We start from the raw sequence: 26,904 nt of genomic DNA, 5'->3' as shown, positions 1-26,904 counted from the left end.
GAAGCAGAAGATATTAAGAAGAGGTGGCAAGAATACACAGAAGAACTGTACAAAAAAGATCTTCACGACCCAGATAATCATGATGATGTGATCACTAATCTAGAGCCAGACATTGTGGAATGTGAAGTCAAGTGGGCCTTAGAAAGCATCACTACGAACAAAGCTAATGGAGGTGATGGAATTCCAGTGGAGCTCTTTCAAATCCTGAAAGATGATGCTGTGAAAGGGCTGCACTCAATATGCCAGCAAATTAGGAAAACTCAGCAGTGGCCACAGGACTGGAAAAGGTCGGTTTTCATTCCAATTCCAAAGAAAGGCAATGCTAAAGAATGCTCAAACTACTGCACAATTGCACTCATCTCACATGCTAGTAAAGTAATGCTCAAAATTCTCCAAGCCAGACTTCAGCAATACGTGAACCGTGAACTCCCTGATGTTCAAGCTGGTTTTAGAAAAGGCAGAGGAACCAGAGATCAAATTGCCAATATCCACTGGATCATGGAAAAAGCAAGAGAGTTCCAGAAAAACATCTACTTCTGCTTTATTGACTATGCCAAAGCCTTTGACTGTGTGGATCACAATCAACTGTGGAAATTTCTGAAAGAGATGGTAATACCAGACCACCTGACCTGCCTCTTGAGAAATCTATACGCAGCTCAGGAAGCAACAGTTAGAACTGGACATGGAACAACAGACTGGTTTCAAATAGGAAAAGGAGTACGTCAAGGCTGTATATTGTCTCCCTGCTTATTTAACTTCTATGCAGAGTACATCATGAGAAACGCTGGACTAGAAGAAACACAAGCTGGAATCAAGATTGGCGGGAAAAATATCAATCACCTCAGATATGCAGATGACACCACCCTTATGGCAGAAAGTGAAGAGGAACTAAAAAGCCTCTTGATGAAAGTGAAAGAGGAGAGTGAAAAAGTTGGCTTAAAGCTCAACATTCAGAAAACGAAGATCATGGCATCTGGTCCCATCACTTCATGGGAAATAGATGGGGAAACAGTGGAAACAGTGTCAGACTTTATTTTTGGGGGCTCCAAAATCACTGCAGATAGTGACTGCAGCCATGAAATTAAAAGACGCTCACTCCTTGGAAGAAAAGTTATGACCAACCTGGATAGTATATTCAAAAGCAGAGACATTACTTTGCCGACTAAAGTCCGTCTAGTCAAGGCTATGGTTTTTCCTGTGCTCATGTATGGATGTCAGAGTTGGACTGTGAAGAAGGCTGAGTGCCGAAGAATTGATGCGTTTGAACTGTGGTGTTGGAGAAGACTCTTGAGAGTCCCTTGGACTGCAAGGAGATCCAACCAGTCCATTCTGAAGGAGATCAGCCCTGGGATTTCTTTGGAAGGAATGATGCTAAAGCTGAAACTCCAGTACTCTGGCCACCTCATGCGAAGAGTTGACTCATTGGAAAAGACTGATGCTGGGAGGGATTGGGGGCAGGAGGAGAAGGGGACGACCGAGGATGAGACGGCTGGATGGCATCACTGACTCGACGGACATGAGTCTGGGTGAACTCCGGGAGTTGGTGATGGACAGGGAGGCCTGGCGTGCTGCGATTCATGGGGTCGCAAAGAGTCGGACACGACTGAGCAACTGAACTGAACTGAATTCTTCAGCCGCATTCGAGTCTCATCCATTGCACTGACAATGGTCTTCATTTCCAAAAGTCCATTTTAGTCACCTGTTTTCACTTAACTATTGTCTCATTACTCTCCTTTAGCCTGAAGCACTTCCTTAATTTTTCTTGGATTTTCATAATTATGACATTTTGAAAATTACAGGACAGGTATTTTGTAGAATAGCCTTCAGGGGTGTTTTCCTGGTATTTGCTTATGAAAAGATTCCGATTACCTGTGTAATCAACCCTGAATACCCATTGGAAAGACTGATGGTGAAGCTGAAACTCCAATACTTTAGCCACCTGATGCGAAGAATTGATTCAATGGAAAAGACCTTGATGCTGGGAAAGATTGAAGGCAGGAGGAGAAGGGGCCAACAGAGGATGAGAAGGTTGGATGGCATCACCGACTCTGTGGACATGAGTTTGAGCAAGCTCCAGAAGCTGGTGATGGACAGGGAAGCTTGGTGTGCTGCAGTCCATGGGGTTGCAGTCAGATAGGACTGAGAGACTGAACAGTAACAACCCGTGTTTGGCAGGAATATGACCGAAATAAAACACTCTGTTCTTATTGCAACATATTAGGTGACACACGTTTTCAATTTTCCCATTATCTATGATACTCATTTTGATCACTTGGCAAAGGAGAGGTCTACTTGACTTCTCCACTGTGAAGCTACTGTTTTCTCCTTTGTAATTAACATTACAAAGGAGTAATGTAAATTAGGAGTTTTTTTAAACTGTGTACATTTCCCATTCCTTGTCAAATTCTCAATTCATTCCTTCATTTATTTATAACAATATGAACTCACATTTTCCATTTTATTCAATGGTTCATTATCTGTTGTTCTGTTTAGTCTCTCAATCCGACTTTTTGACCCCATGGACTGAAGCACACCAGGCTTCCCTATCCATCACCAACTCCCGGAGCCTGCTTAAAGTCATGTCCATTGAGTCAGTGATGCCATCCAACCATCTCATCCTCTGTTATCTCCTTCTTCTCCAACCTTCAATCTTTCTCAGCATCAAGGTCTTTTCAAATGAGTCAGGTCTTCACATCAGGTGGTCAAAGTATTGATTATTCAGCTTCAGCATCAGTCCTTCAAATGAATATTCAGGACTGATTTCCTTTAGTATTGACTGGTTTGATCTCTTGTCAGTCCAAGGGATGCTCAAGAGTCTTCTCCAACACCACAGTTAAAAAGCATCAATTCTTCAGAGCTCAGCATTCTTCCCCCCATCGACTGCAGCATGCCAGGCCTCCCTGTCCATCACCAGATCCTGGAGCTTGCTCAAACTCTTATGTCCAGCTCTCACATCCATACATGACTACTGGGAAAACCATAGCTTTGACTAGATGGACCTTTGTTGGCAAAGTAATATCTCTGCTTTTTAATATGATGTATAGGTTGGTCATAGCTTTTCTTCCAAGGAGCAAGTGTCTTTTAATTTCATGGCTACAATCATCATCTGCAGTGATTTTGGAGCCCCCAAAATAAAGTCTCTCACTGTTTCCATTGTTTTCCCATCTATTTGGCATGAAGTGATGGGACCAGATGTCATGATCTTAGCTTTCTGAATGTTGAGTTTTAAGCCAGCTTTTTCACTCTCTTCTTTCACTTTCATCAAGAGGCTCTTCAGTTCTTCTTTGCTTTCTCCCATAAGGGTGGTGTCATTTTATTTAGAAGCTTAATTTTTCCCAGTTTAGCCACTGGGAAATCATTCACTCTGGCTTCTGTGTCTTTTTGAAGTATCTCTGTATTCTTTGGGCTTCCCTGGTGGCTCAGGTGGTGAAGAATCTGCCTGCAATGTGGGAGATCTGGGTTTGATCCCTAGGTTGGGAAGATCCCCTGGAGGAGGGCATGGCAACCCACTCCAGTATACTTGCTAGGAGAATTCAATGGACAGAAGAGCCTGGCAGATTACAGTCCTTGGGGTCCCAAAGAGTCAGACATGACTGAGTGACTTTCACCTTCACTTGCTTTGTAAGGTTAATATGGTCCAGGAGCATCTTTTACTTCCTCTGCACCAGCCCTGCAACCAGCCATTTCTTCAAGGAATTTTGGTTCCCTTTAGTAGAAAATGGTATTGAAAAACAATAGTTGGGCACCAGATGTGCTCCTTTCTTGTGAATGTTGCTGCTCAGTTATAGCCCTTAAAAACAAAATTAGTTGGTGTTCTAGTGTTTATAATATACATTTTTAACTAATATAAGTTCACTTTCAAATCACACCCTTCTGTTCCATGTATAGCACTGCTGCTGCTGCTGCTAAGTCGCTTCAGTTGTGTCCAACTCTGTGCAACCCCAGAGATGGCAGATATCCTATAACAGTTTTCTTAATTCTTCCCTCCTATCCTTTGTGACATTTCTGTCATTTATTTCACTTACTTATATGATATAACCAATAAATACATTGTTACTATTATTGCTTTAAACAAATTGTTATTTATTAAACCAATTTTAAAAGAAAAATAAAATATTTTGTCATGACTTATTCTTTTTCCAATGATCTTCTTTTCTTTATGTAGATCTAAATTTCTGACTTATGTAGTTTTCCTTTTACTGAGAATTTTTTTTCCACATTTCTTACAGGGTAAGTCTTCTTGCATAAATTCCCTCAGTTTTTATTTGTATGAGAACACATTTATTTCTCTATCACTTATGAAGGATAATTTCACTGGCTATTACCACCATATTATTCATTGTTCACTCTATTCCTTAGGTTCATAGATTTGTTTCTAATTTTTTTATTTTTCACACTTTACATATTTCATTGCACTCAATTCTTTCTCCAGAGAAGACAGTGGCACCCCACTCCAGTACTATTGCCTGGAAAATCCCATGGACAGAGGAGCCTGGTGGGCTGCAGTCCATGGGGTCACTAAGAGTCGGACATGACTGAGCGACTTCCCTTTCACTTTTCACTTTCATGCATTGGAGAAGGAAATGGCAACCCACTCCAGTGTTCTTGCCTGGAGAATCCCAGGGACGGGGGAGCCTGGTGGGCTGCTCTCTCTGGGGTCGCACAGAGTCGGACACGACTGAAGCAACTTAGCAGCAGCAGCAGCAGTAGCAGTTCTTTTTTACATGGTTTCTGTTGAAAATTCCTCTATAGCTAATGTGATTTTTTTCCCCCTGCTCTGGTTTCTTTCAAACTTTTCTCTTTGTCTTTGGTTTTCCACAGTTTGAATATGAAATGCCTACGTGTGGTTTTTTGCTCCTCTTAGTTGACTCCAACACCCCACACCAGGACCCCTCCCCAGGTAAACACTTTGTTTGGGTTTTGACACCTTGGGCCAGGCTACTTCTAAATACAGAAGCCCTCCTCTCCATTCAGGCCTGCCTCTCCTCAGTGGGCCACCCACCTAGCGTGGACAATCTTCTCAGCCCACTTGGGCTCCAACACTCCCCTCCAGGTTGCCCCTCTGCACCTTCCTTGGGTTCTGATGCCCCACACCAGGTCACCCCCAAAAGTTGATGCTCACGTTGTCCTCTCACCCTGCACCAGGACTTCCTCTACAGAGATGCCTTTGCCACCATACTTGGGTTTCCATACTCTCCATCAAGGCACAGACCCACGTGGTGGACTCCTTCCCTTCTGGCAGGAACATTCCAGAAGTGATCTTGTTTTCTTCCTACTCCATCCTGTCCAGAGATACCTGATTTCAATATGTCCCATTACGAATGATGTTAACTTATCACTTGAATAAAATGGTATCTGCCACACTTCTCCTCTATAAACTTTTTCTCCTTCTCTAACTAATTCATATTTTAGGAATACTAGGCAAATGTCTCATTCTTCATCAAACTTATGGTTTAAACAATGATTTATATCAATATACTTTTGTAACTTATTCAATAGATTGTAATCTGTTATTTTTATTATTTATTTTGATGCTTAAATTTCTCCAGATTTGGCCATTGGGAGCCCCTTCAAGCTGGCCTCTGCATCCTTTGACATGTCCCCAACATTCCTTGGCTACTTCCTTACTTTCTGACACAATAAGATATCCTGAGATCATTTTGTTCTTTCTCTGTGCCAGACCTACAAATAGCCATTTCCTTAAGGAGTCCTAATTCTTTTTAGTGGAGAATACTATTTAAAAATCAGGATCAAGCCACTAGACATGCACATTGCTATTGAGGGGTCATGATTCCTAGATTCTCTCAGTGGACAGAATACATGATATGTATGTATGTAATGTATGTGTATGTATATACTTATATGTGTATATATATTTATTTTTCATTCATCTGTCTATGATATACATATATAATTTATACTGAGATATAGTACATATAACTTAAAATTCACCATTTTAAAGTGTATAATTTAATGGTTTTTAATATATTCTTCATAGTCAGAACACTGACATGAATCGCAACAATATCTTTTTGGATCTACCTTTCAGAGCAATGAAAATAAAAACAAAAATAAACAAATAAGGCCTAATTAAACTTAAAAGCTTTTGCACAACAAAGGAAACCATAAGCAAAATGAAAAAGCCCACAGAATGGGAGAAAATATTTGCAAATGAAGCAAAGTGACAAGATATTAATCTTCAAAATACACAAACACTTCATGTAGCTATATATCAAAAAATAACTCAATAAAAAAATGGGAAAAGATCAAAATAGACATTTCTTCAAAGAAGAAATACAGATGGCCAACAGGCACATGAAAAGATGCTCAACATCACTAATTATTAGAGAAATACAAATCAAAACTACAATGACTTATCACCTCACATTGGTCAAAATGGCCATCATCAAAAAGTCTACAGACAATAAACGTAGCGACGGTATAGAGAATAGGGTACCCTCCTACACTGTTGGTGAGGATGTAAATTGGTACAACCACTATGGAGAACAGTATGGAGATTCCTTTAAGAAGTAAAAATAGAACTGCCATGTGATACAGCAATCCCACTCATGGGCATGTATCTTGAGAAAACCATAATTCAAAAAGATACATGCACCCCGATATTCACTGCAGTGCTGTTTACAATAGCCAAGACATGGAAGCAGCCTAGATGTCCACTGACAAAGGGATATATATATACAATGGAATATTCAGTTCAGTTCAGTTCAGTTCAGTCGCTCAGTCATGTCTGACTCTTTGTGACCCCAACAATGGAATATTACTCAGTCATAAACAAAGAATAAAATATTCCTTTTGCAGCAACATGGAGGGAACTAAAGATTGTCATATTGAGTGAAAGTAAGTCAGAGAAAGGCAAATATTATATGATATCACTTATTACAACATCTAATAAAAGGGTACAAATGAACTTATTTACAAAACAGAAACAGACTCACAGACTTCAAAAACAAACTTAGGTTTGCCAAAATGGATATGGAAGGGAGGAATAAATCAGGAGTTTGGGATTCACAAACACACACTACTATATGTAAAACAATCAATAAAGATGTACCACATAGCACAAGGAACTCTATATAGTACTCTGTAATAACCTATATGTGGAAAGAATCTGAGAAAGAATTCATGTGTGTATATGTATAAATGAATTACTTTGCTGTGCACTTAAAACTAACACTACATTGTAAATCAACTGTAAAATAAAATAAGTTTTTTTAAAAATTAATTAATTAATAAAACTTAGTCCCAGTTTTTAAAAAATATTCTTTATATTGTGCAGTCATCATTACTATCTAATCTAATTTCAGAACATGTATGTATATACATGTGCTGAAGAAGCTAAAGTTGAAAGGTTCTATGAAGACCTACAAAACCTTCTAGAACTAACTCCCCAAAAGATGTCCTTTTCATCATAGGGGACTGGAATGCAAAAGTAGGGAAGTCAAGAGATATCTGGAGTAACAGGCAAGTTTGGCCTTGGAGTACAAAATGAAGCAGGGCAGAGGCTAATAGTGAGTTTTGCCAAGAGAATGTGCTGGTCATAAAAACCACCCTCTTCCAACAATACAAGAGACGACTCTACACATGGACATCACCAAATGGTCAATACAGAAATCAGATTGATTATATTCTTTGTAGCTGAAGATGGAGAAGCTCTATACAGTCAGCAAAAACAAGACTGGGAGCTGACTGTGGCTCAGATCATGAACTCATTGCAAAATTCAGACTTCAATTGAAGAAAGCAGGGAAAACCACTAGGCCATTCAGATATGACCTAAGTCAAATCCCTTACGATTTTACAGTGGAAGTGACAGATTCAAGGGATTAGATCTAATAGACAGAGTGCCTGAAGAAATATAGACAGAGGTTTGTAACAATCTACAGGTGGTGGTGATCAAAACCATCCCCAAGAAAAAGAAATGCAAAAAGGCAATGGTTGTCTGAGGAGGACTTACAAATAGCTGAGGAAAGAGACGTGAAAGACAAAGAAGAAAAGGAAAGATAAAACCGATCTGATGAAAGAGTTCCAAAGAATAGCAAGGAGAAATAAGAAAGCCTTTTTAAGTGAACAATGCAAAGAAACAGAGGAAAACAATAGAATGGGAAAGCCTAGAGATCTTGTCAAGAAAATTAGAGATAGACTTAATAAAATATGGAGCTCATTAGAAGATGATTGCTATAGAAAGAATAGAGTAAGGGAGATCTGGTATATTGGAGGCACAGAGGCAGGCTACATTGTTGCCGAATGATCAGAGGTAGCCTTATGGCAAAGGTGATGTGTGAGCAAAGATTTGAAGAGAAGGAATGAACCATGTGGACATATGGGTGAAGGGTATTCCATGAAGAGGAGAGCTAAGTCCTAAGGCAAAAGCACCAAGACAGGAGAATGACTGGTACTGGTATCAACATCAAGGATGTTAATGTGGCTGTGGCTGAGTGAAGTGAATGAAAGGGAGAAAAGTAGGAGATAATGTCTTAAAAGCCAGGGGAGCACAGATGATGTTGAGCCTTTTGGCCATTGTTAGGACTCTAGCTTTTATTTTGGGTATGATGGGAAGACACTGGAGAATTTCAAGCAAAGGAGAGACGTGACCTGACAGATTTTTAAAGGATGCCTCTGAATATTTTCCATGTGTTGAGAATAGACTAGAGAGGCAAATATAAAAGCAGGAAAGTCAGCAAGGAGCCCACTGTAGTCATTTAGGCACAAAATGGCTGGGACCAGGGTGCTAGCAGTGGAAGAGGTGAGAAGTGGACAAACTCTGGGCATATTTTGAAGATAAAATTGGCAGGATGTCCTGATAAACTGGGTGTATGACTCACAGGGTTTTATTCTGAGCAATTTGAAGGATGATATTGCCATCAACTGAGAGATGACTGTAGGCAGAGCCAGTTTGGAAAAGAATATTAAAAGTTTCATTTTGAACTTGGAGAAGGCAATGGCACCCCACTCCAGTACTCTTGCCTGGAAAATCCCATGGACGGAGGAGCCCAGTAGGCTGCAGTCCGTGGGGTTGCTAAGAGTCAGACACGACTGAGCGGCTTCACTTCCACTTTTCACTTTCATGCATTGGAGAAGGAAATTGGCAACCCATTCTGGTGTTCTTGCCTTGAGAATCCCAGGGACAGAGGAGCCTGGTGAGCTGCCGTCTATGGGGTCACACAGAGTCAGACATGACTGAAGTGACTTAGCAGCAGCAGCAGCAGCAGCAGCATTTTGAACTTCCTGAGTTTGAGATGCCTGTAAGACATTCAAGAAGAGATGTCAATTACCTGGTTGGCAAAATAATTCAGTAGTTTTATAAATAAGTCTTAACTAAGGATACAGAATGCATGTTCAAGCCTTTCATTCAGTGCCTAGAAAATGGTAAATGCGCAATAATGTTAACTATAATGATGATACTTTCATCACTCACCTTTGAAGGCACACTGACTCCCAATTTAACTATTTGATCCCTTTAATTCACCTAAAATAAAATTGGTTTTTTTTACCATGCCACCTTGATTTTTATTTATAGCACAAATGAATAGTACAGCGTTAGAGCAAAATTTTAAAAGAAATGAAAGCCTCAGGGCTTCCCTGGTGGCTTGGTGATAAAGAATTTGCCTGTCATTGCAGGAGACATGGGAGAAGGTGATCGCACCCCACTCCAGTACTCTTGCCTGGAAAATCCCATGGACGGAGGAGCCTGGTAGGCTGAAGTCCATGGGGTCGCGAAGAGTTGGACACGACTGAGTGACTTCCCTTTCACTTTTCACTTTCATGCATTGGAGAAGGAAATGGCAACCCACTCCAGTGTTCTTGCCTGGAGAATCCCAGGGAAGGGGGAGCCTGGTGGGCTGCTGTCTCTGGGGTCGCACAGAGTCGGACACGACTGAAGCGACTTAGCAGCAGCAGCAGCAGCAGGAGACATGGAACGGCGAAGATCCCACATGCCTTGGAGCAACAAAGACGATGCACCATTACAATTGAGCATGCGCTCTAGAGCCCAAGAACTGCAACTGCTGAGCCCCTGCACCCTAGAGCCTCTGCTCCAAAATAAGAGAAGCCACCACAATGAGAAGCCTGCACACTGCAATTAGAGAGTACCCACTGCTCACCACAGCCAAAGAAAAGTATGCATAACAATGAAGACCCAGCACAGCCAAAAATAATAAATAAATAAAATTATAAAAAAAAATCTTTGACTCATAATCTGACTGTCTTACCATACTTCTTTTATTTTTCCTTTTGTCTCATTTTATTTTATTTTATTGCTGAAGTGATTTTAATCTACAGATGAAAGACTCTTTAAATGATACTCAGAATACATTGCAAACTTGGTTTTAAATTAGATTTGAGTCTAGAACAGGACTCACAATGATTCCAGAACACAATGTGGAAGTGCAACAGTTAGGTGATGACTTCTTAACTGTTCAAGGGGATAAAGATCTTCTTCAAATATGAATGGAAATTAATCTGTAAGAGTTATTCTCCTTTATAGACTACAATATTATTGTCAGTTTCATATACTTTTACTTTATAAAGAACTCCCACAGGAAGAAATTTTTGGAGGTTTTCCCAGATATATACGGCTACATTTTCTGTCGTGCTTACAATGTCTGCAAAATACGGCACATCTAGATCCAGATTCTTATGATCAAGGGGCTTCATAATCGCCTCCTCCATATACTCTTTGAGGTCAGTCAAATTCATGACCATCCTGTAACAGGATCAACCTTTGTAATTGTGCCCATGGCCATTTGGGTTGTTGCACTTCCTAAATAATTTCAAGTTTTCTTCATTACAAAGAGATTTGCTGTGGAGGCAGTGGGTCACGCTGAAGGAGAGGAGACGGGACACTCGCTCCTGCCGGCGAGGGCCCGACCTTGCCCCGTTCAGGGCTCTACAAGCCCACTCATTTTAAAAACATAATTTAAAGTGGTTGAATCATGTTGTATGTATACATACGTATCCTGGTTACTTCAAGTAACATTATTCCCTAAGCTATTTTCCAAGTTGCTCAATAGTTTCCATATTTATAATTTGTAGTGGTTGCAAAATAATCCATGTTTACTTGCCCACTTTTGTATTGTTGCACATTTAGACTGTTTGTTAACCTAGCACTCTTATAAGAAGGGTATATTGCCAAGATCAGAATTACTGGGTCAAAAGCTATGAACATTTTTGTAATTCTCAATATATAATACCAAATTGTGAAATACAATGCCAAAGGTTGGATTTTTTCATAAGAAAAAAGAAAGCATAAACTCAACACATGAAACTAGAGTAATTTACAAAATAGGTTTCTTAATTCCCTTCTAACAAAACTCTATCCAAAGATATGTTTAGTTGGGCTACACAGACTCAGTTCATTTTTCTAGCTTACTTGATCATTGTAGTACATTTAAACTTTAGTCTACTTTAGGACTGGTTTGCTGCTCGATACAGCGACTGTATTGATATAATCTTTTTGTCATTTGTACTAGAATTGATTTAAAAATCATTTTATATTAAAAGACTCATATTTTCCTCTTTATATCCTTACTCTCTTATTCATATGTTCTAGTTTTAGGTCTGACTCCAGCTCTTTTAATGTACCAGGGGAATAAACAGTGATTTAATCTGGCTACACCCCATCACTCTGGCCTAGGTTAGCTATTCAAAAGTATTTAAGAGGTAGAATTAACTGTCTTCAGTAATTAATCAAACATCTAATCCCTCTCCTCTTTAAGAGTGAAAAGAGGCAGGTTTGAAGTTGGGTAGTGTTTTTGCCTGGAGAATCCCATGCCTGGCAGGCTACGGTCCATAGGGTCACAGAGTCAGACACAACTGAGCGACTGAGCAGGCACGCAGGCACTGAAGTAAAAACCAGACAAGCTGATTTAGACTTGGGTAGTTATGCCTCCAGGTAACAGGAGGCATGAATAGTAGGAATAAATAGTAAAAGCCAGTATTTTGGTTTATTCTGGCCACAATAATGTTGCTTAACGAACTATCCCAAAACTCAGTGGTTAAATCCCCAATTATTGTTCTTTCTTTTCCCTTCCCTTCTCTTCCCCCATCTTCTTTCTTTAGTCATTTCAGTCCTGAGGCTATTAGGTAGGTCTGGGCAAGGTGGTATCTATGTTTGGCTGAGTTTGGGCAAGCCAGGGCAGCCAGAGCAAGGTCTGACCAAGGAGAGGGGTGGAGCATGAGTAAGGTGAAGATGGCGTCCGCATGGGATGTGGTCTAGTTGGGGAGTCAAAGCCTGAGCAGGGTAAAAGAGCTTCTTCAGGTAGATGGATTTGTGACAGAGATGGGGGATGGGTTACATACAGGGGCTCATAAAATAATATTGAGAATAATGAGAGAATAGGTACAACTATAGAAAGAAAAAAACTAGAGTAAATCCTATGCTATTGAACTGGAGTTGGGTGTGTCAATGTGAAATCATGGTTCATATGTACATATTGTTGTTCAGTCACTCAGTTGTGTCTGACTCTTTGCAACCCCATAGACTGCAGCACGCCAGGCTTCCTTCACCATCTCCTGGAGTCTGCTCAAACTCATGCCCATTTAGTCAGTGATACCATCCAACAATCTCATCCTCTGTCTTCCACTTCTCCTGACTTCTCCTCCTGACGTCCACTTTCCCAGCATCAGGGTCTTCTCAAATGAGTCAGTTCTTCGCATCAGGTAGCCAAAGTATTGGAGCTTCAGCTTCAGCATTGGGCTTTGCAATGAATATTCAGGGTTGATTTCCTTAAGGATTGACCGGTTGGATCTCCTTGCTGTTCAAGGGACTCGCAAGAAGTCTTCTCCAGCACCACAGTTCAAAAGCATCAATTCTTTGGCTCTCAGCCTTCTTCATGGTCCAACTTTCACATCCATACCTGATTACTGGAAAAGTCATAGCTTTGACTATATGGACCTTTGTCAACAAAGTGATGTCTTGACTTTTTAATACGCTGTCTAGGTTCATTGTGTGGATCACAATAAACTGTGGAAAATTCTTCAAGAGATGGGAATACCAGACCACCTGACCTGCCTCTTGAGAAATCTGTATGCAGGTCAGGAAGCAACAGCTAGAACTGGACATGGAACAACAGACTGGTTCCAAATAGGGAAAGAGGGAGTACGTCAAGGCTGTATATTGTCACCCTGCTTATTTAACTTCTATGCAGAGTACATCATGAGAAACGCTGGACTAGAAGAAACACAAGCTGGAATCAAGATTGGCGGGAGAAATATCAATCACCTCAGATATGCAGATGACACCACCCTTATGGCAGAAAGTGAAGAGGAGCTAAAAAGCCTCTTGATGAAAGTGAAAGAGGAGAGTGAAAAAGTTGGCTTAAAGCTCAACATTCAGAAAACAAAGATCATGGCATCTGGTCCCATCACTCCATGGGAAATAGATGGGGAAACAGTAGAAACAGTGTCAGACTTTATTTTTGGGGGCTCCAAAATCACTGCAGATGGTGACTGCAGCCATGAAATTAAAAGACACTTACTCCTTGGAAGAAAAGTTATGACCAACCTAGATAGCATATTCAAAAGCAGAGACATTACTTTGCCGACTAAGGTCCGTCTAGTCAAGGCTATGGTTTTTCCAGTGGTCATGTATGGATGTGAGAGTTGGACTGTGAAGAAAGCTGAGCGCTGTAGAATTGATGCGTTTGAACTGTGGTGTTGGAGAAGACTCTTGAGAGTCCCTTGGACTGCAAGGAGATCCAACCAGTGCATTCTGAAGGAGATCAACCCTGGGATTTCTTTGGAAGGAATGATGCTAAAGCTGAAGCTCCAGTATTTTGGACACCTCATGCGAAGAGTTGACTCATTGGAAAAGACCCTGATGCTGGGAGGGGTTGGGGGCAGGAGGAGAAGGGGGTGACCCAGGATGAGATGGCTGGATGGCATCACGGACTCGATGGACGTGAGTTTGTATGAACTCCGGGAGTTGGTGATGGACAGGGAGGCCTGGCATGCTGCGATTCATGGGTTCTCAAAGAGTCGGACACGACTGAGCAACTGAACTGAGGTTCATTGTAGGTTTTCTTCCAAGGAGCAGGGGTCTTTTAATTTCATGTCTGCAGTCACAGTCTGCAGTGATTTTAGAGCCCAAGAAAATAAAATCTGTCACTGTTTCCATTGTTTCCCCATCTATTTGCCATGAAATTATGGGACTGGATGCCACGAACTCTTTTGAATGTTGAGTTTTAAGCCATCTTTTTCATCTTCATCAAGAAGCTCTTCAGTGCCTCTTTGCTTTCTGCCATTAGAGTGTTATCATTTACATATCTGAGGTTGTTGATATTTCTCTCAGCAATCTTGAATCCGGCTTGTGATTCAACCAGCCCAGCATTTCACATGATGTACTCTGCATATAAGTTAAATAAGCAGAGTGACAATATACAGCTTTGTCATACTCCTTTACCAATTTTGAACCAGTCCATTGTTTCATGTCCGTTTCTAACTGTTGTGCCTTGCCCTGCATACAGGTTTCTTAGGAAACAGGTAAAGGGGATACAGTATTCCCATCTAAGAATTTTCCACAGTTTGTTGTTATCTACACAGTCAAAAGTTTTAGCGTAGTCATGAAGCAAAAGTAAATATTTTTCTGGAATTCCCTTGCTTTTTCTATGATCTAGCAAATGTTGAAAATTTGATCTCTGGTTCCTTGGCCTTTTCTAATCTGTAGTTAAGTATTCCGTTAGCTACAGCCAAAAGTCTTCTAACTGACATAGTGTGACACCATTAAAAGTCTATCACATTTTTTATAGAACAATAGGTATCTTGAATATTAAATATTAGATATTTAGTGCCACCAGCTTCTGGTTCACAAAAAGCTTTGTTTGTTGAAATGGTGAGAAAATACTGTGAACTCATGAGTATTATAAGTGAATAGGCTCCAAAATAAACACATATACACCAAAATGTACTTCATATGCATATTCAAATGTACTCTATAAATACATTCCTCTTTTAGAAGTCACTTCAGAAAGTGAAAAAGACATTTAGTTCCTAACCCTGTCAAACATGTATTATTAGATCTTTTGGTCTTCAGAGCTCCTTATTACTTTTTTTCTAAATCTTGTCTCCACTTTTAAAGCTATTTCATTAATTTCTTTGTTTTCAAAAATACCTTTATTGCTTTAAATGTTTTTGTCTTTTTAAAAATATATTTTTACAATTATTACATGACTTCATCCTTATTGTAAAATATGCAAACAATAAAGATATATAGAGGGAGTTCCCTGGTGATCCAGGCGTTGGGACTCAGCACTTTCACTGCCACAGCTCAGGTTCAATCCTTAGAGGAGGAATTAAGATGGTACAGACCAAAACAAGAGAAATATACAGAACAAAATATAAGAATTCTTTATCTACCTTCAAATCCTTCTTTTTCCTCCAGAGATAAAATTTCTCCCCACCCACACATACACTATGGAAACTTTTCTTATGTCATTAAATATCCTTTGAAGATATTATTTTATGATTTTATAATAAACCATGTGTGAATATGCCACAATTAACTTAGTCAGTACCATATTTTGTATACTTGTTTCCAAGTTAAATAATGCTGTTGTCAACAAATCTTTTTACATATATCTCATCTTTTCCCTAAGATAAGACATTGACTCAAGAGCACAAAAATATTGGCACATGTCACCAAATTGCCCCTCTCCAATACAGTCTCTCCAGTACAGTCTCACTACATATAATCTCATGTGAATTTAAGCAGGCTGTTCTTCCTTCCTGTTCAGGACTGCTGAGTGCTGTAGAGTGCCTGTAGAGCGCTGTAGAGTGCCTTACACTGAAGACCTGTAATACTTCTACCATACTAAAATTGTATTTTATCCTCTCAAAAGTATTTGCCAAAAAAAGTGGTAGTATCTGGCACCCCTTGTTCTAATTTGAATTTAATTAATGGGGAGGTAGATTATGCCATTCACTGTTTCATTCATACATTTAACAAATACTTATTGAGCACTTATTCAATACCAGCACTATATTTGGTTTCAATATGATACAAACAAGGGCTTCCCAGGTGGTGCTAGTGGTAAAGAACCTACTTGCCAATGCAGGAGACATAAGATATGCAGGTTCGATCCCTGAATCGGAAAGATTCCCTGGAGGATGGCATGGCACCCCACCCCAGTATTCTTGCCTGGAAAATCCCCATGGACAGAGGAGCCTGGTGGGCCACAGTCCATAGGGTCGCAAAGAGTCGACACAACGGAAACAACTTAGCATGCGTGCATGATACAAACAAATGATACAAATATAAAATAAGGTCAGACTCTGCTCTAGGGTACATAGCAGGACACCCTAAAATGAATGGCAATGCAAGGCATCTTCTGAGAATGTACATACTTGGGGGTGAGAATGGAAGAGTTGGGACAAACAACAGATTGTTACCGTAAACATCTGATTACACTGTAGGAGATGTCTTAAGCCAATGCTGTCTCAGCTTTTATCGCTAAGATAGAGGAAAGTGAATATGTAGTTCTGATAGTCTGAGGGTGGGATGGAGAAGGGAAGGGGTAGGGGAAAAGATAGGCATACAGAATATCTAGGAACTAGGAATCTCTCTAATTCGCAAACTTTATCCCAAACATTCAAGAATATTTTGTATTTTATTCTCTGATACCTCCACATTTAATATGAATTTGAGATATTTTAGATCACTTAACATTCAGAAAAATTGAAGGTTCTAAAATATATTCCCTTTTTACCCTATTGCTTCTCCATCACATCACTGCATATTTTGGGGGATATTACTGCTATGGCAGGCCAACCCCAGTTGATGAAGTACAAAGTTAATATGCCACCAGAGCTGAGATCACCCTAAGGAGCTGCTGAATAATGTCCACTCCCCCTTTTAAGTTCCTATACAGTCAAATAATTGAAGTAAGGAGTCCCTAGGAGGGAAAGAGAAGTAGAGGCTACTAGCACAGTTGGGATACAGAAGGGAAGGACAATATTGGGGAGGGTGGACACAGAGCCTCCAAGCCAGCCTCAGGTAAGCGTATCAGACTCCAGGGACAGGGACCTAAAATAAAGACCAAAACAAATAAAATAGCTGCTGCCTCCTCAAAACCCTGCAGGAAACAAGAAACAGAGTCCACTCTGCTTTGCAACCTAGTAATGGAGGGTGAGGGAGGAGACAACTCTTCTGCCTTCTCAGTCCTCTCTCCGGGAGAAGATCTAAACAGCAGCCAGTGGACATGGAAATGAGGCAGGAACATTGACTGATGAGAGGCAAACAGCTCAGCAGAGTCCCTGGAACAGAATTTAGGAGGGATTTTAGGAGGGAATGAAGGTGAGGGAAGAGACTGAAGTTCTAGCAATTTCATTATGGGGCCCTGAGCCAAAGATGCAAGTTTTCTAATGCATTCCCAGTAGGGGAGGAAGGTGCAGTGAGCAGGGTGGGGTAAGACCAAGGAGCCAGAACTGTTCAAATGTGCCCCTTTGGCTGTGTGACCTAGGACAAGTAGCTTAATTTCTATGAGCCTGTTTCCTCGTTTGTAAAGTAGTGATGCGTGTGTGTGTGTGTGGTCAGTCACTCAGTTGTGTCTGCCTCTCTGTGGCCCCGTGGACTGTAGCCTGCCAGTCTCCTCTGTCTGTGAAATTTTCCAGGCAAAAATACTGGACCGGGTTGCCATTTCCTATTCCAGAGGATCTTCCTGACCCAGGGATCAAACCCATGTCTCCTGCATTGGCCGGTGGATTCTCTACTAGCGCCACCCAGGAAGCCCGAAGTGACTTCACGGTGTAAAATAATTATTATATTGATGACAAAATTTAGGGGAAGTTTTCAGTGCTCTTGCTCTGACATAAAAAAATTATGCATAATAATAGCATTTTCTTTAAACCTTTCTTTAAAGGTTCTCAAAGCAGGTGGAGCTTCTCCAGGGCCATTTTGACTTCATCTTTACGTTCATAATGGTTAGAAGCATGGCTGGGATTTAATGGACAGTTGCCAGGGGTGATGTCCACTTCAAAAAATTATCCTGGATCCCTCACAACTTTTTATATCTCTCTAGATTATAGTGAAAAGTCTGCTGTAATTACCTGAGCCCAGAACCAAAGTTAGTTTTCCGTATAAATACAAAGTTTCCCCCCAGCTCTAATATACACTGAATTTTCTAGAAACACACCCTTTAGGTAAAATGGGGGAAGGCTGTGTTTTGTTTCATTTGGAGTTTCACAAAGAACATTTCACCATTTCAGAAAAAAATCACTAACAATCACATTTCTCCCACTATTCAAGTCACTAGTTCAATACAATTGTAGCAATTATAGCTATTCATATAACATCACCTGCATTTATAGCTATTAATATGACATCACAATTCTAGGCACAGGTGCAAATATTCCACAGCCTCATTGTCTCATAATGTTGTCATGCCCAAGTATAGATACACTGAAATACATATTTTGTTATAAAACACTTTCCCTTCATTTTTCTTTTATGTTCAACTTAGGACCTTCATTTTTTAAAATTACACATGTGAATGAGTTATTGTATGAATGAATTTTACTTCCAGATAACAAAGGAGATGTTGTGATGCATTTGTATTGGTAAATCAGGGATAACCCTTTCAGCACTACTGCCTTCAAAGAAAAACTGCCTTCCTAATAACACAGTGATAATGACACTTGAGGCATGAATGAAAGGTCCTCCAGTTTATACAGTCACATGTGCAGATGCTATGTGTACCTGTTGAACACCTGTGAGACTCGGAGGAATCTCAACGTGGCACACACAAGAGGGTGAATTATAGTGTTCTCTCTTCCATTTGCCAGCCAAGGCTTCCAGCTTGAGTAATCGGATTGAAATAGACTCTCGGGAATCAGGGTTGCCTAGTCTGAATAAGGCGCCAAGGCTGGGGATAAAGAGAGGTACAGAAAGAGGGTGGATCATTAGATGCCAGAACCCAGGCAGAAATAAGGGTAATGCCAGTTAATATTATCAAGGCTGGTTATATACCAGGGTTTTACTTTACACATTAAATATTGTATCATTGGGGCATTCCTTAGTGGTTCAACGGTAAGGACTCTGCATTTTCACTGCAGAAGGCCTAGATTTGATCCCTGGTCTGGGCACTAAGATCTCGCCAACTTCATGAGACCAAGAGGACAAAAGAACAAAAACCAATTTCTGAGAGACTGACAAGCTGTTTCTGATTATAAAGTGGACTAGATTTCCTGAGTAACCCTCCCAAGGAAAACCAAAAAAACTACATTAAAGGATAATTTTAAAAATTATATCATTTAATCTTTACATTGAGCCTATAAAACAGGTACTGTTATTATGATCCCTATTTACATGTGAAGAAATTAAAACTCAGAGAACAGAAGTAATATCTTTAATGACCAAGTGCTAGCAAGTGGCAGAGGCTCAGGTCTGTCTGAGAGCTCTTGTGTTACTCCCTCACAGGGTTGATCTCATGAATGCTTCCCAATAAACCCACAGAGTAAAGGAAGCAGAATTAAGAGAGGGAAAGATGAGCTGTTATGCAATCACAGTAACTCAAGGAACCTTCATAGCTAGAACAACTTGTCTGAGTTATCCCGAATTGCATCCATCGGATCTGGAATAGCTAACCTTGGGAAGACTTTGGGTGAAGTATCTCCCTCCAGCCAAGGGCAACTTCTGGAGAGGGGCTCATCTAAGGCTGTTGTCTGCCAATACCCTTAGCAGCTGAGGAAATAAGTCTCTCAGTCCTGAAGGAACGGAATCTGAGCAGCACAGCCCCAAATATAGTGGCTTAAATAAGTTAGAAGTTTTTTTCTCTCTCTCTTAATAACTCCAAAGTAGGTGAATCCAGCCTAAAGTACAATGGTGCTTGCCAGGAGCTGGTGAAAGGGAGAATGGGGAAGTCTAGAGTTTCAGTTTTGCAAATGAAAAGAGTTCTAGAGATAATCATTGCACAGCAACATGAATGTTAATACCCTTGAATTGTACACTTTAAATAGTTAAAATGATGAGTTCCATTTTGTGTATTCCACCCACAATTAAAAAAAAAAATGGTGGTGCGTTAGTGGTAGTTGAGTTCTGCTTCTAAAAATCAGGGACTCTGACTCCTTCCATCTTGTAGATCCATTATCTTCTGAGTGGTTCTTCCCAAACTTGAAAATAAATGTGAGTATCTTGGGCATCTTGTAAAATTTCAGACTCTGATGAAGTTCATTAGGAATGGGCTTGCACTAACGTTCTTTCTAATAAGCTCTGATGCTGATGATGCTAACCCAAGGACCACATTTAGAAGAGCATGATGTGTTTGTGATTTGAGAGCTGCACAAGTTACCTCTGTTCCCATTCTGTTGGCAAGAATTTAGTCATGTGGCCACACAGAGCTTTAAATTTACTACTTTGGAAGATGAGGAAACAGATTTTGGAGAACTGTCAGTCTTCCATGGACTGTGAAATCAGGGTCTTTATACCTCTAATTCCCAGGTGGCACTAGTGGTCAAGAGCCCTGCCTGCCAATGCAAGAGACAGGAGAAATGCAGGTTGGATCCCTGAATAGGGAAGATCCCCTGGAGAAGAGCATGGCAATCCACTCCAGTATTCTTGCCTGGAGAATCCCTGCAGACAGAGGACCATGGTGGGCCATGCAAAGAGTCAGACACGACTGAAGTGACTGAGCACCTATACCTCTAATAGTCTGGGGTTTTGTGACATCCAATGTGCTCAGCTGTAGAAACCTGATTCTGTTACTTATTGTTGCTTTCTTGCAAGGTGACAAGGAAAAAAAATCGTTGTAAGACAAGGAAGATTGTAAAATTTTGTTTATTACTGGCTTTCTTCTAATGGAAGTTCATTATTGGAGGAAGAGGATTTTAGGTGTGAAGAAATCAGAAGAAACCTAAATTGCCCTGCAAAAGAAAATGGAGAGATTTGTGAGGTTTGGAAGGATGATCCCAGGGGCCCTAAAGCAGATTATAACCAGGTGCCCCTAACAAGGCTGCCTGAAAAAAAAGACTTAGAAGGGCAAGAAGGTCTGGAGATGAACCTGGGGGGAGAAAACAAAACTGGTTAATGGTGATTTTTATTAAGTTTTACTGTGCGTTATATGATGCAACCCTCCAATCCATTTTGTCTGCAAAATCTTCCTTCTATTGCCTTGTAGACTAGATTTTCTTTCGAGATAGAAAGGGAAGTGCTGAGTCCTACCCTAATGGTAGCATAACTCAGGAACAATCACTATCACTGATTATATAAGACTCCCATATATCTTCAACACTTGCTTCAAAATAAAAAAGAAGACTACAACACACACACACAAGTGTGTGTGCATGCACACGCACAACAAAAAATAGACAGGCTTCCAGTTGCTCCAGAGGCTTATTGAAGTATGTTTCTGTTGTGATAATCTACTATGGGGGCCTTAACTTTCATTTGTGACCTCAGTAACAGTCAAATAATTCTTTTTGAGTTTCTTTCCAATTTTACACTTCCATGCCTCAAACTTGAATGTTGAACAGAAGTACAACTGAAAGTGAAAATAAGTCACTCAGTCATGTCTGACTCTGCAACCCTATGGACTGACTATACAGTCCATGGAATTCTCCAGGCCAGAATATTGGAGTGGGTAGCCTTTCCCTTCTCCAGAGGATCTTCCCAACTCAGGGATCGAACTCAGGTCTCCCGCACTGCAGGAGGATTCTTTACCAGCTAAGCCACCAGGAAAGCCCAAGAACACTGGAGTGGGTAGCCAATCCCTTCTCCAGCAGATCTTCCTGACCCAGGAATCAAACCAGGGTCTCCTGCATTGCAGGCAGATTCTTTTCCAACTGAGTTATCAGGGAAGCCCAAGTACAGCCGAGACAACCATAATTTATCATTTCGGTGGTAGCAGGAAGGCAGAAATAAGCAGTGAAGAACTGAAACAATATAATTTAGTCCAAACAAAACAAAACACAAAACAGATATACTTAGAGAATTAAAGATAAATTGCCTTTCTTGGTTTGGCAATCTATATAATTACATCAATTCTTCACTTTTTGCCTTGAGTTATAATTTTGCTTTTAAAAAACAACCATCATTTTTTAGTGTGTTTTTGCTCCGACTGTACAAAAGGAAGCACCTTGAGATAAGATTATTATTTATATGGAATAGGTAACAAAGGTACATGGTGCAAAGTGTTAATGGTACGAGAGCATATAGGGACATGTCCTTCTCTATGCCTCTCTCCCCAAGTCCCTCAGTCCCCTGGAGGCAAGCAATTGTCTCTTGGGTATCCTTAAAGAGATATTCTATAGATATGTAAGTTAAGTAGGATGTTATAATGAGACACTTTCTGTCTTAGTTTCAGCTGCAGCCTCAAAGGTTGAGAGAAAACAGTAACTACCACATATATTCACATTCCCAAGAAAGTGGTACTTTCCAAACAGGACTTACAAAGTTGAGAATCAAATGCTAGCTTTCCAAACTTTAACCAGTTTTGAGGATATAAAAGACTTGACGCTGAAGTGACCTGAGGAGGATTTTCTTTGGAGAGGACTGTGTCATGTCCATGGAGATTGGGATGTCATGTCCATGGGGATTGGGATGTTTCCCCTTATCTTAAACCAAAAACAAGACTTCAAAGAGATCTCTTCTAGGGCTGGGCTGGATAGCATCCTGCATATTTGTTGGGGGCAGGGCATGGTGGGATGGTGTGATACACAGCTGGGGAATCTAAGGTTTTATGGCTTCAGGTCTGAAGAAGCAGAGAATGAAGAGATCAAGTTTCCCTGGGAGCTGCACTGATTATGTGGACCAAGTGGATTCATGGACAAAAATCGGGCTGAAACTGGCTTAAAAATAACATTGCTCAACTGAGTTGGCTGGAGGGGCATGAGACCCCAGAAGAGAGAGAGAGAAATCATCAGACATGCAAGGGCTGAAGGTTAGAGGTGTAAGTTCCCTGCTGGAGAAGGGCATCCCCTACAACACAGAAATTACAATTGGAGGTTCGTAGTTGGGGGATCCCCAATAAAACGATAAAAGAGATCAAATATCACAACTGGTGGGGTCTTCCTTGGTGGCCAAGTGGCCAAGACTCCATGCTCCCAATACAGGGGGCCCACGTTCGATCCCTGGTCAGGGAATTAGATTCTACAGGTGGCAACTAAAGATCCCACAAAGGGAAACTGAAAGTTGCTCAGTCCTGTCCAACTCTTTGTGACCCCATGGACTGTGGAATTCTCCAGGCCAGAATACTGGAGTAGGTAGCCTTTCCCTTCTCCAGGGGATCTTCCCAACCCAGGGATCAAACCCAGGTCTCCCACATTGTAGGCAGATTCTTTACCAGCTGAACCACAGGGGAAGCCCAAGAATACTGGAGTGGGTAGCCTTTCCCTTCTCCAGGGGATCTTCCAGACCCAGGAATTGAACCAGGGTCTCCTGCATTGCAGGTAGATTCTTTACCAAATGAGCTATCAGGGAAGCCAAAAATCCTACAAGTGGCAACTAAACTCGAATATCTGGTGTGCTGCAACTAAGACCCAGTGCCAAATAGTAAATAAATAAATATTTTTTTTAAAAAAAAGCATCACAACCAACATCTGCTACTCCTAGAAGACCACACCTAAAATGACCTGTTTGCCAGTCAAGTGTGACTTTTTCCATCCTTAATTTCTCCCTCTTCTTTTAACCCTGAGTGAAAGTGAAAGTGTAGTCGCTCAGTCGTGTCCGACTTTTAGCGACCCCATGGACTGTAGCCCACCAGGCTCCTCCATCCATGGGATTTTCCAGGCAAGAGTATTGGAGTGGGGTGCCATTGCCTTCTCCAATTTTAACCCTGAGGAGTCAGAAAAACTTAGAAAAGCAGGCCAGAGGCAGTAGAGGCAGAAGATGGAGGAGTCAGAAACCTTCTCACCTGCCCACTCCTCAAGCCCACAGCCAACTGAGCTGTAGGAAGGATAAGTTCTAAGTTACAGAGGGGTTTGGAGTTTCAGTTAGTTCACTGATCAATTTAATTGCAGCAATGAAACTATTATTGAAAATAAAAGGGCTCAAGAGACTTTTTTTTTCCTAAGGGTTGCCAAAAAAATTATGATCTTGCACAAGATTTCGTCCAAGGTTTAAAGGGATAGTTAAGGGGCAAAGTAAGTTTGCTTTCTACTTTTATCTTGAGTGTGACCCATTTAATAGGATTTTTTCAAAAGCATAAGTGTGCATACCATACATACTGTTCTATGCTTTCTTTTTTTTTGTAGCTGGGTGGCTGTTCCCTATTAGTATGTATAATTTTACTGCATTCTTTTAAACAGCTGCATAGTAGGCCATTTTTAAAAGGATGCACAATGATTTATTTTAATCATTCCTTTTTAGGGTGTTGTCAACATATTAGTAAGTCTTAATTTGTAATGAAAAATGCAGAAAAAATTTAAAACAAACACCTTAACTGCTTCTACCTTAGTTAAATAAACACACTTCCTAAGCATCTCTTTATTTTATGTGAAAGATATTTCTGTTTTTCCAGGAATTTTGTTTTTTGTTTTTTTAAAAAGACCTTCGTTGCTAAGCTTTAGAGTAATCTACATAACACTGATTATCCACTGGATGACTGTCATTAGTGATTGGAAGCCGAGACTGAAAGTATTCAATAGTAAGAAAAGCAATTATAGTTAAATTAAAATCATTCTGGAACCTGGTTGAGCCACACACGCACACACAAAATTTTCTACCTATTCCAAATTGTATTACTTTAATGATACCTAGGAGGGTAAAAGCAGACCAGTTGTTTATTTTAAAAATCACTTTTTTGTGTGTTGCTGCTGCTAAGCCGCTTCAGTCATGTCCAACTCTGTTCGACCCCATAGACGGCAGCCCACCAGGCTCCCCCATCCCTGGGATTCTCCAGGCAAGAACACTGGAGTGGGTTGCCATTTCCTTCTCCAATGCATGAAAGTGAAAAGTGAAAGTGAAGTCGCTCAGTCATGTCCAACTCTTCGTGACCCCATGGACTGCAGCCTACCAGGCTTCTCCGTCCATGGGATTTTCCAGGCAAGAGGGTTGGAGTGGGGTGCCATTAGTTCTGTGCTATTGGGCTTCCCTAGTGGCTCAGTCTGAGAAGGCAATGGCAAGCCACTCCAGTGTTCTTGCCTGGAGAATCCCAGGGATGGGGGAGCCTGGTGGGCTGCCATCTATGGGGTCGCACAGAGTCGGACACAACTGAGGCAGCTTAGCAGCAGCAGCAGCAGCAGCAGTGGCTCAGTGGTAAAGAATCCTCCTGCAATACGAGAGACCTGGGTTCGATCCCTGGGTTGGGAAGGTCCCCTGGAGAAGGGAAAGGCTACCCACTCCAGTACTCAGGCCTGGAGAACTGCATGGACTATATCCTCCATGGAGGCGCAAAGAGTTAGACATGACTGAGCAACTTTCACTTTCACTTTCTGTGCTATTATGTTATAAATTCAGGACACTGTTCTAAGTCCATCACTACTGTTAACTCATTTAATCTGCGTAACAACACTAGGGAGTAAGTATTGTCATTATACCCAGTTTATAGATAAGGAGATGGAGGCCTAGAGAAGCTAAGTGACTTGGTCAAGTTCACAAGGCTGGAAAGTGATAGAGCAAGGATTGGAATGCAGGACGTCTGACTCCAGAATTCATGATGGTAGGCACTATACCACGTTGTCCCCCTGTAGACTGACAATAAATAGGTCACATCACTGCAGAGATGAAGACTTGCAGGGTGCTTCTTAAAGCAGAAGTAGCCCTCAAAGCCATGATCTCCAACACTATCATCAGGAACAGCAAAATATGATGACGAGTGCCACTACACAAAGGACACTATTCTGTTCTTATGGATAAGATAGATACAACATGGCCTCTGCTCTTGAAAGGATTTAATCTAATTTTCCTGTTCAGTTCAGTTGCTCAGTCATGTCCGACTCTTTGTGACTCCGTGAATCGCACCACGCCAGGCCTCCCTGTCCATCACCAGCTCCCAGAGTTCACTCAGACTCACGTCCATTGAGTCCATGATGCCATCCAGCCATCTCATCCTCGGTTGTCCCCTTCTCCTCCTGCCCCCAATCCCTCCCAGCATCAGAGTCTTTTCCAATGAGTCAACTCTTTGCATGAGGTGGCCAAAGTATTGGAGTTTCAGCCTCAGCATCAATCCTTCCAATGAACACCCAGGACTGATCTCCTTTAGAATGGACTGGTTGGATCTCCTTGCAGTCCAAGGGACTCTCAAGAGTCTTCTCCAACACCACAGTTCAAAAGGATCAATTCTTCGGTGCTCAGCTTTCTTCGCAGTCTAACTCTCACATCCATATATGACCACTGGAAAAACTATAGCCTTGACTAAACGGACCTTAGTTGGCAAAATAATATCTTTGCTTTTGAATATGCTATCTAGGTTGGTCATAACTTTTCTTCCAAGGAGTAAGCATCTTTTAATTTCATGACTGCAATCACCATCTACAGTGATTTTGGAACCCCCCCAAATAAAGTCTGATACTGTTTCCGCTGTTTCCCCATCTATCTGCCATGAAGTGATGGGACCGGATGCCATGATCTTCGTTTTCTGAATGTTGAGCTTTAAGCCAAGTTTTTTGCTCTCCTCTTTCACTTTCATCAAGAGGCTTTTTAGTTCCTCTTCACTTTCTGCCATAAGGGTGGTGTCATCTGCATATCTGAGGTGATTGATATTTCTCCCGCCAATCTTGATTCCAGCTTGTGCTTCTTCCAGCCCAGAGTTTCTCATGATGTACTCTGCATAGAAGTTAAATAACCAGGGTGACAATATACAGCCTTGACGTACTCTTCTTCCAATTTGGAACCAGTCTGTTGTTCCATGTCCAGTTCTAACTGTTGCTTCCTGACCTGCATATAGGTTTCTCAAGAGGCAGGTCAGGTGGTCTGGTATTCTCATCTCTCTCAGAATTTTCCACAGTTTCTTGTGATCCAC

The 26,904-nt window shown here is 41.0% G+C and overlaps 1 pseudogene; it reads right to left on the bottom strand.

Moving 5' to 3' along the window:
• Positions 1-10,378: 10,378 nt before the first annotated feature.
• LOC138420196 (6-pyruvoyl tetrahydrobiopterin synthase pseudogene) lies at positions 10,379-19,576 on the bottom strand (annotated as a pseudogene).
• Positions 19,577-26,904: the final 7,328 nt, after the last annotated feature.

The sequence above is a fragment of the Ovis canadensis genome, chromosome 15 (assembly GCF_042477335.2).
Source record: "Ovis canadensis isolate MfBH-ARS-UI-01 breed Bighorn chromosome 15, ARS-UI_OviCan_v2, whole genome shotgun sequence".
Lineage (NCBI taxonomy): Eukaryota > Metazoa > Chordata > Mammalia > Artiodactyla > Bovidae > Ovis > Ovis canadensis.
The sequence above is the reverse complement of the archived record's forward strand: the minus strand, read 5'-3'. Positions and strand labels throughout refer to the sequence as shown.